The following is a 13,169-nucleotide window of genomic DNA, read 5'->3' as shown; positions in this document are numbered from 1 at the left end:
AACCCTAGGGGAGTCGAAAAATCAATTCTAGACGCCGCAAGTTCCAGAACCACCAGATCCAATCTACACACCATCATGGAGGGGTTCATCATCCTCATTGGTGCCTCTCTAATGATGCGTGAGTAGTTCATTGTAGACCTACGGGTCCGTAGTTAGTAGCTACATGGCTTCCTCTCTCTCTCTCTCTCCCTCTCTCTCACTCTCTTTTGATTCTCAATACAATGGTCTCTTGGAGATCTATTTGATGTAACTCTTTTTGCGGAGTGTTTAATTGTTGGGATCCGATGAACTTTGAGTTTATGATCAGATCTATGTTTTTATCGATGAAAGTTATTTGAGTCTTTTGATCACTTATATGCATGATTACTTATAGCCTCGTATTTATTCTTTGAATCTTTGGTTTAGTTAGGCCAACTACATCAATTTTTCTTGCCATGGGAAGAGGTGCTTTGTGATGGGTTTGATCTTACGGTGCTTGATCCCAGTGACAGAAGGGGAACCGACACGTATGTATCATTGCTATTAAGGATAACAAGATGGGCTCTATTTCTACATAAATAGATCTTTTCTACATCATGTCATCGTTCTTATTGCATTACTCCGTTTCTCCATGAACTTAATACACTAGATGCATGCTGGATAGCGGTCGAGGTGTGGAGTAATAGTAGTAGATGCAGGCAGGAGTCGGTCTACTAATCTTGGACATGATGCCTATATGATGATCATTGCCTGGATATCTTCATGATTATTTGAAGTTCTATCAATTGCCCAATAGTAATTTGTTTACCCACCATATGCTATTTTTCTCGAGAGAAGCCACTTGTGAAATCTACTGCCCCGGGGTCTCTTCTTTATTATATTTGCCTTCGCGATCTATTTTTTATTTGCTTTTATTTTCAGATCTATTAATCCAAAAATACAAAAATACGTTGCTGCAATTTTTGTTTATTTATTTTATCTCGCATTCCTGCGATATCTATTTATCCAATCTATCACAATTTTTATCCCGTCTACTTGCCAGTTTCTGGTGCCGTTACCCGAATGGGATTGACAACCCCTTTAATACGTCGGGTTGCGAGTATTTTTTATTTGTGTGTAGCTGCCGTTCACGTAGTGTTGCGTGGTTCTCCTACTGGTTCGATAACCTTGATCTCATCACTGAGGGAAATACCTACCGTAGCTGGGCTGCATCATCCCTTACTCTTTGGGGAAATACCAATGTAGTTCAAGCCACATCAAAAGGAATTTCTGGCACCGTTGTCAGGGAGACATCATTAACATCTACCAGGTTCCTAATCACAAATCTCATCTCCTCGCAATTTACATTATTTGCCATTTTCCTCTCGTTTTCCTCTCCCGCCCTTCACCAAAATTTGCCGTTTTATTCGCCCTCTTTTTCGTTCGCCGTTTTCTCGTCAGATCTGGTTTTGAGTGCAATCTTGTTGCGTAGTCATGATGACTAAAGAGAACACCAAGTTGTGTGATTTCTCCAATACCAACAACTATGATTTTATTAGCACTCCGATTGCTCCTCCCACCACTAGTGTGGAGTCTTGTGATATTAATGTCGCTTTACGGAATCTTGTTATGAAAGATCAATTTTCCGGTACTCCTAATGAGGATGTCGTGTCCCATCTTAACACATTCGTGGAATTATGCGATATGCAAAAGATGTGGACAATGATATTGTGAAGTTGAAATTATTTCCGTTTTCTTTGCGAGATCGTGCAAAAATTTGGTTTTTTTCTTTGCCTCACAATAGTATCGATTCTTGGGATAAGTGCAAGGATGCTTTTATTACTAAGTATTTTCCGCCCGCATAAATTATTTCCCTTAGGACGCAAATCATGAATTTTAAGCAACTTGAGCATGAACATGTTGCGCAATCTTGGGAAAGAATGAAATTGATGCTAAGAAATTGCCCTACTCATGGTTTAAATCTTTGGATGATTATACAAAAAATTTATGCGGGATTGAATTTTGTTTCTAGAAATCTTTTAGATTCCGCCGCGGGGGTACATTTATGGATATTACTTTGGTGAAGCTACTAAATTGCTTGATAATATTATGGCAAATTATTCGCAATGGCATACCGAAAGAGCTCCTACTAATAAAAAAGTCGATTCGGTAGAAGAAATAAATTCTTTGAGTGAAAAAGTTGATGCTCTTATGAAATTGGTTGGTAATAAAAGATCCCCTATTGATTTTAATGATGTGACTTTGTCTACTTTGATTGAGCAAAATAGTGATGCCATATATGTGAATTTTATCTCGCGAAATAATTTCAATAACAATGCTTATAGAGGTAATTTTAATCCTTGGCCTTTTCCTAGTAATTCCTCTAATAATAATAATAGGAACACCTATGATCTTGAGAATAATATTAAAGAATTTATCAATACTCAAAAATGTTTTCAATGCTACAATAGAAGAAAAGTTGAATAAGATTGATGATATGTCTAGAAGTATTGATAGAATTTCTCATGATGTAGAAAATCTCAAGATGAAAATTTGTGTGCCTAAGGTTGACGAATCAATTAAGGCTCTTTATGTTTCTATGGATGAAAGTAAGAAAAGAACTGCTATGCTAAGAGCTAGAAGAGAATTTTTAGAAAAAGCGTTTCTAGTGATTGCTTTCATAAAAGTGATGAAAATCTTAAAATGATTGGTGTTTCTTCTATTGATTCTTTATTTAGTAAAACTAACATTTATAATAAAGGGACTGAAGAACAGTCAACTTTGTCTAGAAGGCATCCTGATAATTCGGAGGGTGAAAATCTTGTTGAGAAAATTGATAAAAGTGGGTTTGAAGAGGTCAAAACTTTAACTAGTGATGTGCCCACTCTTTTGGATTACAAAGACTTTAATTATGATAGTTTCTCTTTGATTGATTGTATTTCTTTGTTGCAATCCATGATAAATTCACCCCATGCTTATGAACAAAATAAAGCTTTTACTAAACATATTGTTGATGCTATGATGAAAGCTTTAGAAGAAAAGTTGGAATTACAAATTTCAGTTCCTAGAATATTACATGATGAATGGGAACCTACTATCAAAGTCAAGATCAAAAATTATGAGTGTTTTGCTTTATGTGACTTGGGTGCTAGTGTTTCTACAATTCCGAAATCTTGATGTGACGTGGTTGGTCTTACCTATATTGAAGAGTGTTCTCTAAATTTGCACTTGGCGGATTCTACTATTAAAAAGCCTATGGGAAGAATTAATGATGTTCTTATTCTTGCAAATAGGAATTATGTCCCCATAGATTTTATTGTTCTTGATATTGATTGCAATCCTTCTTGTCCAATTATTCTTGGTAGGCCGTTTTTACGTAATATTGGAGCCGTGATTGATATGAAAGAAGGCAATATTAAATTTCAATTTCCACTAAGGATGGGTATGGAACACTTCCCTAGAACTATAATTAAGCCACCATATGAATCAATCATGAGGGCATCGTATGGATTTAGAAACAAAGATGACAATACTTAGATTCTTTGCATTATGCCTAGGTAGGGGCGTAAAACGATAGCGCTTGTTGGGAGGCAACCCAATGAATAAAATTTATTTTTGTCTTTTTATTTCTGTTATTGTGTGTTTGCACAATTATGCTACTATTATGATTGTGTTTTTTGTGTTTTAGTTAGTGTTTGTGCCAAGCAAAGCCTTTGGTATCATGTTGGGTGATAGTTGCTTTGATCTTGTTAAAAAAAGAAACTTTTGCGTCCAGAAAAATAAATTTTAAAAATCACATAAGCGACGAAAATTCTGATTTTTTTTACAAAAGATTGATATACAAATTGCTCACATTGTCCTAATTTTTCAGAATTTTTGCAGTTACAGAAGTATTAGAAATATTCAGATTGCTACAGACGGTTCTGTTTTTGACAGATTCTTCTTTGCGTTGTGTGCTTGTTTTGATGATTCTATGGTTTCTTTTGAAGATTTTTTGTCATAGAAAAGTTGGATATAGTAGATATAATGAAAAAATAAAATATGAATGGGTTTTCAACAATACTTATAGTTGTGATTTGCTTTCTTGTACTAATGGATCTCACGAAGGTTTTGTTGAGTTTTGTGTCATTGAAGTTTTCAAGTTTTGGGTGATATTACGATGGATGAAGGAATAAGGAGTAAGAAGAGCCTAAGCTTGGGGATATCCATGGCATCCCTAGCTATTATCTAAAGAGAAGCAAGCAACTAAGCTTGGGGATGCCCGAGTGGCATCCCCTCTTTCTTCTAACAACCATCGGTATTTTACTTGGAGCTTTATTTTTATTTGTCACATATCATGAGTTTTGCTTGGAGCGTCTTGTATGATATGTGCCTTTGCTTGTTTTGCTTTTTATTTGGTGTCATGAATCCTTGCTGGACACACCAATTTTGGAGAGCCAAATTATGCTATGCTTGCTCCTATGCTTCACTTAAATTTTTAGAGCCTTGGAATTGCTCTAGTGCTTCACTTATATCTTTTTGAGCACGGTGTGCTTTGTTATCTTTGAATAAATTCTCTCATGCTTCACTTAGATTAATTTGAGAGAAATAAATATGATGCTCATGTTCTTCACTGATATTTGTTTGAGCTTATTAAAAGCAACATATGAAATTAATCTCAAAGTGATAGATATCCAAGGAGGATATAATATAAATTTTCATAAAGATCATTGGACAAAATAAACTTGATTCTTTGTAATAGTTTTGAGATATGATGACAATGATATGTGAGTCATGTTGATGAGTAATTATGCTTTAGTAAGAATATTGGTGTTAAGGTTTGTGATTCCCTATGCAAGCACGAAAGTCAATAGTTATGCAATGAAATTACATCCTACTTGTGGTGCATTATTCGGTGTTAGTTATGCTTAATGCTCGCTTATGAGATTTTTCGTTTCTTGGTTGGATGCTTCTCAATCTTTTGCTAGCCTTAATTTGTACTAATTATGATCACTACTTGTGCATCCAAAATCCTTTAAACCAGTTTTTGCCACATGAGTCCACCATACGTACCTATATGCGCTATTCTTTTGTCATTCTAAGAAAATTTGTATGTGCCATCTCTAATTTTCAAAATAAATTTCTCTTTTGTGTGCTCGTGCCGCTCATGAAACATTAGGGGGTGGTCGATATATTTCCATGCTAGATGTGTTATTCTCACGATGAGTGTTTATTCACTTGTGATTGCACGAGAGTACGGCAAAGGTATTAGGGATGCCCAGTCCCGAAATGAAAAATGAATTTACTTTATGTTGTCAAATAAGAAATTCCTTGGAAAGTGTTGGTATGGAAGGCACCCATGGATACGGTTAACCAAGGAAAGTGAAAGTATGGTTGAAAAAGGAATAAACTTTATTTTCTGTTTGGGAACCGCCTATGATATATCTAGCATGGAAAGTATTGGGAACTACTCAATCGTTTTCGTTGACAGGAAAAGCATGCCTCCCAAAATGTTTTTATCTCTATTTTTTTCGCTTTGAGCTCTGGCACCTCTACCTACCCCTACTTCCCTCCACGAAGGGCATTTCTATTTACTTTATGCAATTTTTATTTTTATTTGAGTCTCCATCTTCTCTTATAAAGCACCAACTAAGGGGTACTATGATCATACTTGAGCATTGGGTATAGCTAATATGCAAGTGTGTTTCATAAATGGATCAATGATTGGGCACAATGGGCTAGGGATAACTTGCTTCAGTGTTGATATTTTGAAAGACACGGTTGCTTGTTGATATGCTTGAGTCTTGAAATCCTCATGTCAAAACTAGGCTATTGCTTTGAACCATATAAAAGTCCAAATGTCCATACTACAAAGAAAAGAATGTGTGATGAACATGTTAGGTAGCATTCCACATCAAAAATTCTGTTTTTATAATTTACCTACTTGAGGACGAGCAGGAATTAAGCTTGGGGATGCTGATACGTCTCCAACGTATCTATAATTTTTTATTGTTCCATGCTGTTAATTATCATTCTTGGATGTTTTAGAATCATTTTATAGAAACTTTATATCATTTTTTGGGACTAACCTATTGACATCGTGCCCAGTGCCAGTTGCTATTTTTGCTTGTTTTTTACTTCACAGGAAATCAATACCAAAAGGACTCCAAATGCAGCGAAACTTTTTGGTGATTTTTTCTGGACCAGAAGACACCTGTTGGGCCAAGAAAGTGCCTGAGGTGAGCTCCGAGGGGAGCACAACCCACCAGGGCACGCCCAAGTGGGTTGTGCCCACCTCGGTGGCTTCCCGCACCGCCTGTTTGCTCTACAAATACCCCAATATTCCAAAAACGCTAGGGGAGTCGACGAAAATCAATCCCAGACGCCGCTAGTTCCAGAGCCACCATATCCAATCTAGACACCATCACGGAGGGGTTCATCATCCTCATTGGCGCCTCTCCGATGATGCGTGAGTAGTTCATTGTAGACCTACGGGTTTGTAGTTAGTAGCTAGATGGCTTCCTCTCTCTCTTTTGATTCTCAATAAACAAGTCTCTTGGAGATCTATTTTATGTAACTCTTTTTGCGGTGTGCTTGTTGGGATCCGATGAACTTTGAGTATATGATCAGATCTATATTTTTATCCATGAAAATTATTTGAGTCTTTTGATCTCTTATATGCATGATTACTTATAGCCTCGTACTTCTTCCGCGAATCTATGGTTTAGTTAGGCCAACTAGATCATTTTTTCTTGCCATGAGAAGAGGTGCTTTGTGATGGGTTCGATCTTACGATGCTTGATCCCAGTGACAGAAGGGGAACCGACACGTATGTATCGTTGCCTCTAAGGATAACAAGATGGGGTCTATTTCTACATAAATAGATCTTGTCTACATCATGTCATCATTCTTATTGCATTACCCTGTTTCTCCATGAACTTAATACACTAGATCCATGCTGGATAGCGGTCGATGTGTGGAGTAATAGTAGTAGATGCAGGCAGGAGTCGATCTACTAATCTTGGACGTGATGCCTATATAATGATCATTGCCTGGATATCGTCATGATTATTTGAAGTTCTATCGATTGCCCAATAGTAATTTGTATACCCACCGTATGTTATTTTTCTCGAGAGAAGCCACTCGTGAAATCTACGGCCTCCGGGTCTCTTCTTTATTATATTTGCCTTCACGATCTATTTTTATTTGCTTTTATTTTCATATCTATTAACCCAAAAATAAAAAATAACTTGCTGCAATTTTCATTTATTTATTTTATCTCGCGTTCCCGCGAGATCTATTTATCCAATCTATCACAATTTTTATCCCGTCTACATGCCAATTTTTGGCGCCGTTACCTGAAAGGGATTGACAACCCCTTTAATACGTCAGATTGCGAGTATTTGTTATTTATGTGCAGGTGCCGTCCACGTAGTATTGCGTGGTTCTCCTACTGGTTCAATAACCTTGGTCTCATCATTGAGGGAAATACCTACCGTAGTTGTGTTGCATCATCCCTTCCTCTTTGGGGAAATACAGACGTAGTTCAAGCCGCATCACTCCGCACACCGCTGGGATTCCCTGGCCGCCTCCAGGCCCTTCCGCAATTGGCTCATGGAGTCAGTGGCTACATGGACATCATGGTATCAATACGCAGGAAACGCTATACAGTTTTTAAGCATTCTAAAGCTTTTCCACATACCAGAAATTTCGCTGGTGGCTTTCTTGGCCGCTTCCAGTTCGGCTTAGCTCGAGGTCTTCAAATAGCTTGTTATCTTGTTCCCTCGCAGCCTGCAATATCAAGATAATACAGATCCTTAACTCGGTCGTCCCGCCCAAATTAAGGCCTGGGTGTTACTAGGTTAGGGATTATGATCTGCTATTAAGCTATTCAAATCTCGCACCTGCATTTTGGCAGAAAAAAGACTAGCGATCCCTTCAAGTCCTATTCGGGCCGCTCCAAGGTACGCGTCCACCGAATTAAATGCATTCCATTCTAGGTTGGTGAAGGCAGCGTGACGTAAGGATTCCGTCCGGCGGCGATGATTCATTGCGCTCTCGACTTCGAAATTGGTAACCGAGACATCGTCTGGATCCTCTGGAGGTGCGCTTAGCACTGCATGTCCCGTATGGCCCCCAGCGTGCACCAAAGACCCGGGATTGGAATTGTGCCTCAGTACACCTGGGGTATCTTCGGATTGACCCGGCGGTGTTTTTCTTCTGCGAAACCAAACAAATGTCAAAAGATAATAGTAAGAAGAATGACTCTCTCGACAGCTCCAAACACAGTACCTTCGAGCCGAGGGTGCGGCCGCCCCTGTTCTGACAGTGGCTTTTCGCTTGGATGCCCCATTATGGGCCAAGGCTGACATGCCCCGTGCCCCTTCCGTCGATAGGCGTGAAGTGCGACGGCCTTGGGAGTAGAAGTTGGCACAATTGGGACGACGCGAGGCGAGCGCCTAGTGGGGGAGATCCTCTGGTTACTTAATGTGGAGGAAAGAAGGACCCCGGGGTGATCGGGCCGTCAGGGCGACCTTGGTGCCGTCAAGGCTTTCCTGGTAAAAGACCCCGTCTTCAAAATTAATCGATATCTCCGGATCATCGTGATACCCTGGGTCATCCTCGCGGGAATGATTCTCCGGTTGAGGAGAGGGGCAGTTGACGGATTCGATCTGACGCCTCCAACTCTGTTTAAGGAAGAAATACACCGAGTCATTGTTCGGACATAATCTCATATCATACTACGAAGGGATAAAGCTTACCCATTCTGCCAGATTGTAGCCGAAATAACCCTCTCGGGTTCCCGATCGTGCAAAATCTTCTTCCTCTCCTTTGAAGAGATCGGCTAGTATTCTGGCTAGGGCCGCCTGATTATCCGCCCCTTGTCGCTTGTAATGGGTGGCATCATTGGTGCCATTGTAGCACCACAAAGGATGCATCCTCTGTTGAAGAGGTTGTACGCACCGAGTTATGGCGACGACCATCAACCGTAGTTAGTTTACTATGGGCCAACAGCCAAACCTTTGTGGCCAGAAGGCGCACCTCCTCGCTATCTCCTTGGGAAGGGCTCTTAGGCCTCCAGTTGAACCGCTTCTTCAATGGGGTGGCTGAATATTCAGGTAACCCCCTCCGGACTAGTCCAGATAGTGGGACGTCCTCAATATAGAACCATTCCGAAGTCCACTCTTCGGGATCCTTCTTCGGGGTCCCAACGGGATACCCTGTCCCAGCTATGCGCCACACTTCGGCTCCACCTACTCTAAATATGGACCCTCTCCGGGTATGTCGTACGAGGAAGAAATATTTTCTCCAGAAATCAAAATGGGCCTCGCAACTCAAGAATATCTCGCAAAGTGCCACGAAGCCAGAAATATGCAGTATGGATCCTAGGGTCAGGTTGTGGAGCTAGATCCCGTAGAACTCTGATAAACCCCGCAGGAAAGGGTCAATGGGAAAGCCTAGGCCTCGTAGAAGGAAGGGCATGAAACATACCCTCGCTTCCTTGCTTGGAGCTGGGGAGCTTGATGCGGCTTGAACTACGTCGGTATTTCCGCAAAGAGGAAGGGATGACGCAGCACAACTACGGTAGGTATTTCCCTCAGTGATGAGACCAAGGTCATTAAACCAGTAGGAGAATCACGCAACACCATGTAAATAGCTCCTACAAACAAAGAACAAATACTTGCAACCCGACATAAGAGAGGGGTTGTCAATCCCTCATGGGTAAAAAGATGGTAAAATTGTAGTACATTGGATAAATAGATCTCACGGGAACGCGAGATAAAATAAATAAACAAAAGTTGCAGCAAGATATTTTTGTGTTTTTGGATTAATAAATCTGACAATAAAAGCAAATAAAAATAGATCTCGAAGGAAAATATAATAAAGAAGAGACCCGGGGGCCGTAGATTTCACTAGTGGCTTCTCTCGAGAAAAATAGCATATGGTGGGTAAACAAATTACTGTTGGGCAATTGATAGAACTTAAAATAATCATGACGATATCCAGGCAATGATCATTATATAGGCATCATGTCCAAGATTAGTAGACCGACTCCTGCATGCATCTACTACTATTAATCCACACATCGAACACTATCCAGCATGCATCTAGTGTACTAAGTTCATGGACAAATGGAGTAATGCAATAACAACGATGACATGATATAGACAAGATCTATTTATGTAGAAATAGACCCCATCTTGTTATCCTTAATGGCAACGATACATACGTGTCGGTTCCCCTTCTGTCACTGGTATCAAGCACCGTAAGATCGAACCCATCACAAAGCACCTCTTCCCATGGCAAGAAAAATCAATCTAGCTGGTCTAACTAAACCAAAGATTCAAAGAAGAAATACGAGTCTATAAGTAATCATGCATATAAGAGATCAAAAGACTCAAATAACTTTCGTGGATAAAAACATAGATCTGTACTCAACGTTCATCGGATCCCAACAAACACACCGCAAAAAGAGCTATATCAAATAGATCTCCAAGAGACCATTGTATTGAGAATCACAAGAGAGAGAGGAAGCCATCTAGCTACTAACTACGGACCCGGTCGTAGGTCTACAATGAACTACTCATGCATCATTGGAGAGGCACCAATGAGGATGATGAACCCCTCCGTGATGGTGTCTAGATTGGATCGGGTGGTTCAGGAACTTGCGGCGGCTGGAATTGATTTTCGTCGACTCCCCTAGGGTTTCTGGAATATTACGGTATTTATAGAGCAAAGTGGCGATGGGGGAGGCCACCGAGGTAGCACAACCCACCAGGGCACGCCTGGGCCCCCAGGCTTGCCCAGGTGGGTTGTGCCCTCCTCGGGGCACCCCTCTGGTACTTCTTTGGCCCATCTTGTGTCTTGTGGTCCAGAAAAATTCTCCAAAAAGTTTCGCTGCGTTTGGACCCTGTTTGGTATTGATTTTCTGTGAAGTAAAAAAACAAGCAAAAAATAGCACTGGGCACTATGTCAATAGGTTAGTCCCAAAAAATGATATAAAATTGCTATAAAATGATTGTAAAACATCCAAGAATGATAATATAACAACATGGAACAATCAAAAATTATAGATACGTTGGAGGACTTATCAGAGCTCTCGGCGAGTGCTTGGCCGTCGACAGAGATTAATCCGACACGGACGGAAATGAGATCCACTGCGGGAAGATAGACTTGCATCTACAGATTGCTCAGCCGGAGGCATGACACTGAGTAGCTTGTCCAATCACAGGGGAGAGGACCATGAGGGCGTGAAGATGAGCCGGGGATGTCGGCCATGGTGCCTAAAATTTCTCCAGTGTTGGTTTTTGAGGAGAGGATAGGTCAGCCGCCCCCGCGCCTTTCGATCTATAAATAAGTATTTTGTCCTGAAGCTGAAAGGACGGGTCTGCAAAAAAGGTAGCATTGGGCCGTTCGCCTTCTAAAAAGGTGCACGATAATCAAAGTTGGCCCTTGCCCCCAGGTAAGCATTAAACTCCGATGGTACCACCGTGACCTGATGAGGTCCTCGGACTACGGATTGTTGAAACCGGTCAGGCACGAGTGCGGAATTAACACGGGTCGCGCTAGGCGGCGAACCTCCAACGTTAATCAGGATTCCGGATAGTATTCGGCAAGAGAACACTGCTGCGAATGATACCAGGAAGGGTGATGAACTCAGCTCGCAAGCCGAATATTTGAAAGACGCCAGGTGGCAATCCCCGGCGTTGGAGGCCAGTTCGTGAGCTACCGAGTGAGTCCTGGATTAAGGGGTCCTCGGGCCTTTGGCCCATTGCTCATGGGCCGGACTTGTGGCCGGATAAAAGATCTTGCCGTGGTGGGCCCTCCAAGTGAAGATTAGGCATGATCTTTCCTTCATTGTAATCGACCGTATGTAACCCTAACCCTACCGGTGTCTATATAAACCAAAGGGTTTTAGTTTTTAGAGCTAGAGCAACATCCAACACCCCATCAACCTAGGGTTTAACTCGCCTGATCTCGAGGTAGACCGACTCTCTAACCATACCATACACATCAAATACAATCAAGAAGGACGTAGGGTTTTTACCTCTTAGAGAGGGCCCGAACCTGGGTAAACACCGTGTTCTTTGTTCCTTGTTCCCCATTGATCCTAGATCCACAGCTCGGGACCCCCTACCCGAGATCCGCTGGTTTTGACACCGACAACCACCCACTTTCCTTGCTCGCCGGCACCTTAACTGTAACTTTGTAATGGCATGAGGAACATTTTGCTAGAACCTTTAGATGATGCGCCGGATCACATTTTTTTCCTCTTGGCTTGCTTCCCTCCATGCTTATTTCCCTATTTCATGTTGTTAACCACAGCCCCTGAGTGGGGGTCGGTCGTCTCCGGTGTGCCGGGTCGTAACGCCCGGGCATGATCAGGAAGCGAGCGCTCCTGAGGTGGGAAGCTTGGGCGGAACGCGTGCCTACTGGCTCGCTCGAGAGCGTCGCGCGAGGATTCGGACACCAAGGCCTTGTTGAAGTGGTGTGCACAGGGGCAGGCCTGCGGCCTCGAGGCTCCAACTACCTTGGTTCTTAATGCCGCTGGGACTGACCCAGGCGCAAGCACCATGCCCAGCCCCCGCTCACGCGACGATCGCGAGGGAGTCACAAAAGAAAGACTGCTAGTTGCAAAACAAGATTCAAGAGTAGAAACACCGCAAAAAACCCATCCCTTTTCTATGTGAAAACGCAAAACTTCAAGTTTTATTCAGACAAACTGCAAAGTTGGTTACAAAACGAAACAGGCTGCTGCGTCTGGTGCCTACACTAGTCTTCCCCCCAGCGCGGAGCATGGGGCCTCCACTTGGGCGTGGGCATAGTCGTTCAACCATTCCGCCAGCGTGGAGCATGGGGCTTCCACTTGGGCGTGGGTGGGAACTCCCGCGAGGCCACGGGTCGGCGCACCGGGAGACTCCGGGGCATGTACAACCCCACTCATTCTTACATGAGAGTGTCACAGGTAGAACTTGCGGAGGTGCCGGATGTTCCAGGCGTTCTACATAGGAACTCCGCCCTCTGTCTCCAGGCACGCGGCACCTGACATGGAGATGTGGGAAACCCTGAAAGGGCCTTCGCACATGGGTGAGAGCTTGTGGAGGCCTTCCCTGGAGAGGGTCCGCCGCAGGATGAGGTCCCCAACATCGAGAGTGCGAGGGTGGATGTGGCGGCTGTGGTAGTGCCGTAGGGCCTGCTGGTACCTCACGGCGCGAAGGGCGGCTCGGCGG

The sequence above is a fragment of the Aegilops tauschii genome, chromosome 4, assembly GCF_002575655.3.
Source record: "Aegilops tauschii subsp. strangulata cultivar AL8/78 chromosome 4, Aet v6.0, whole genome shotgun sequence".
Taxonomy (NCBI): Eukaryota; Viridiplantae; Streptophyta; class Magnoliopsida; order Poales; family Poaceae; genus Aegilops; species Aegilops tauschii.
This window is presented reverse-complemented; position numbering follows the sequence as displayed.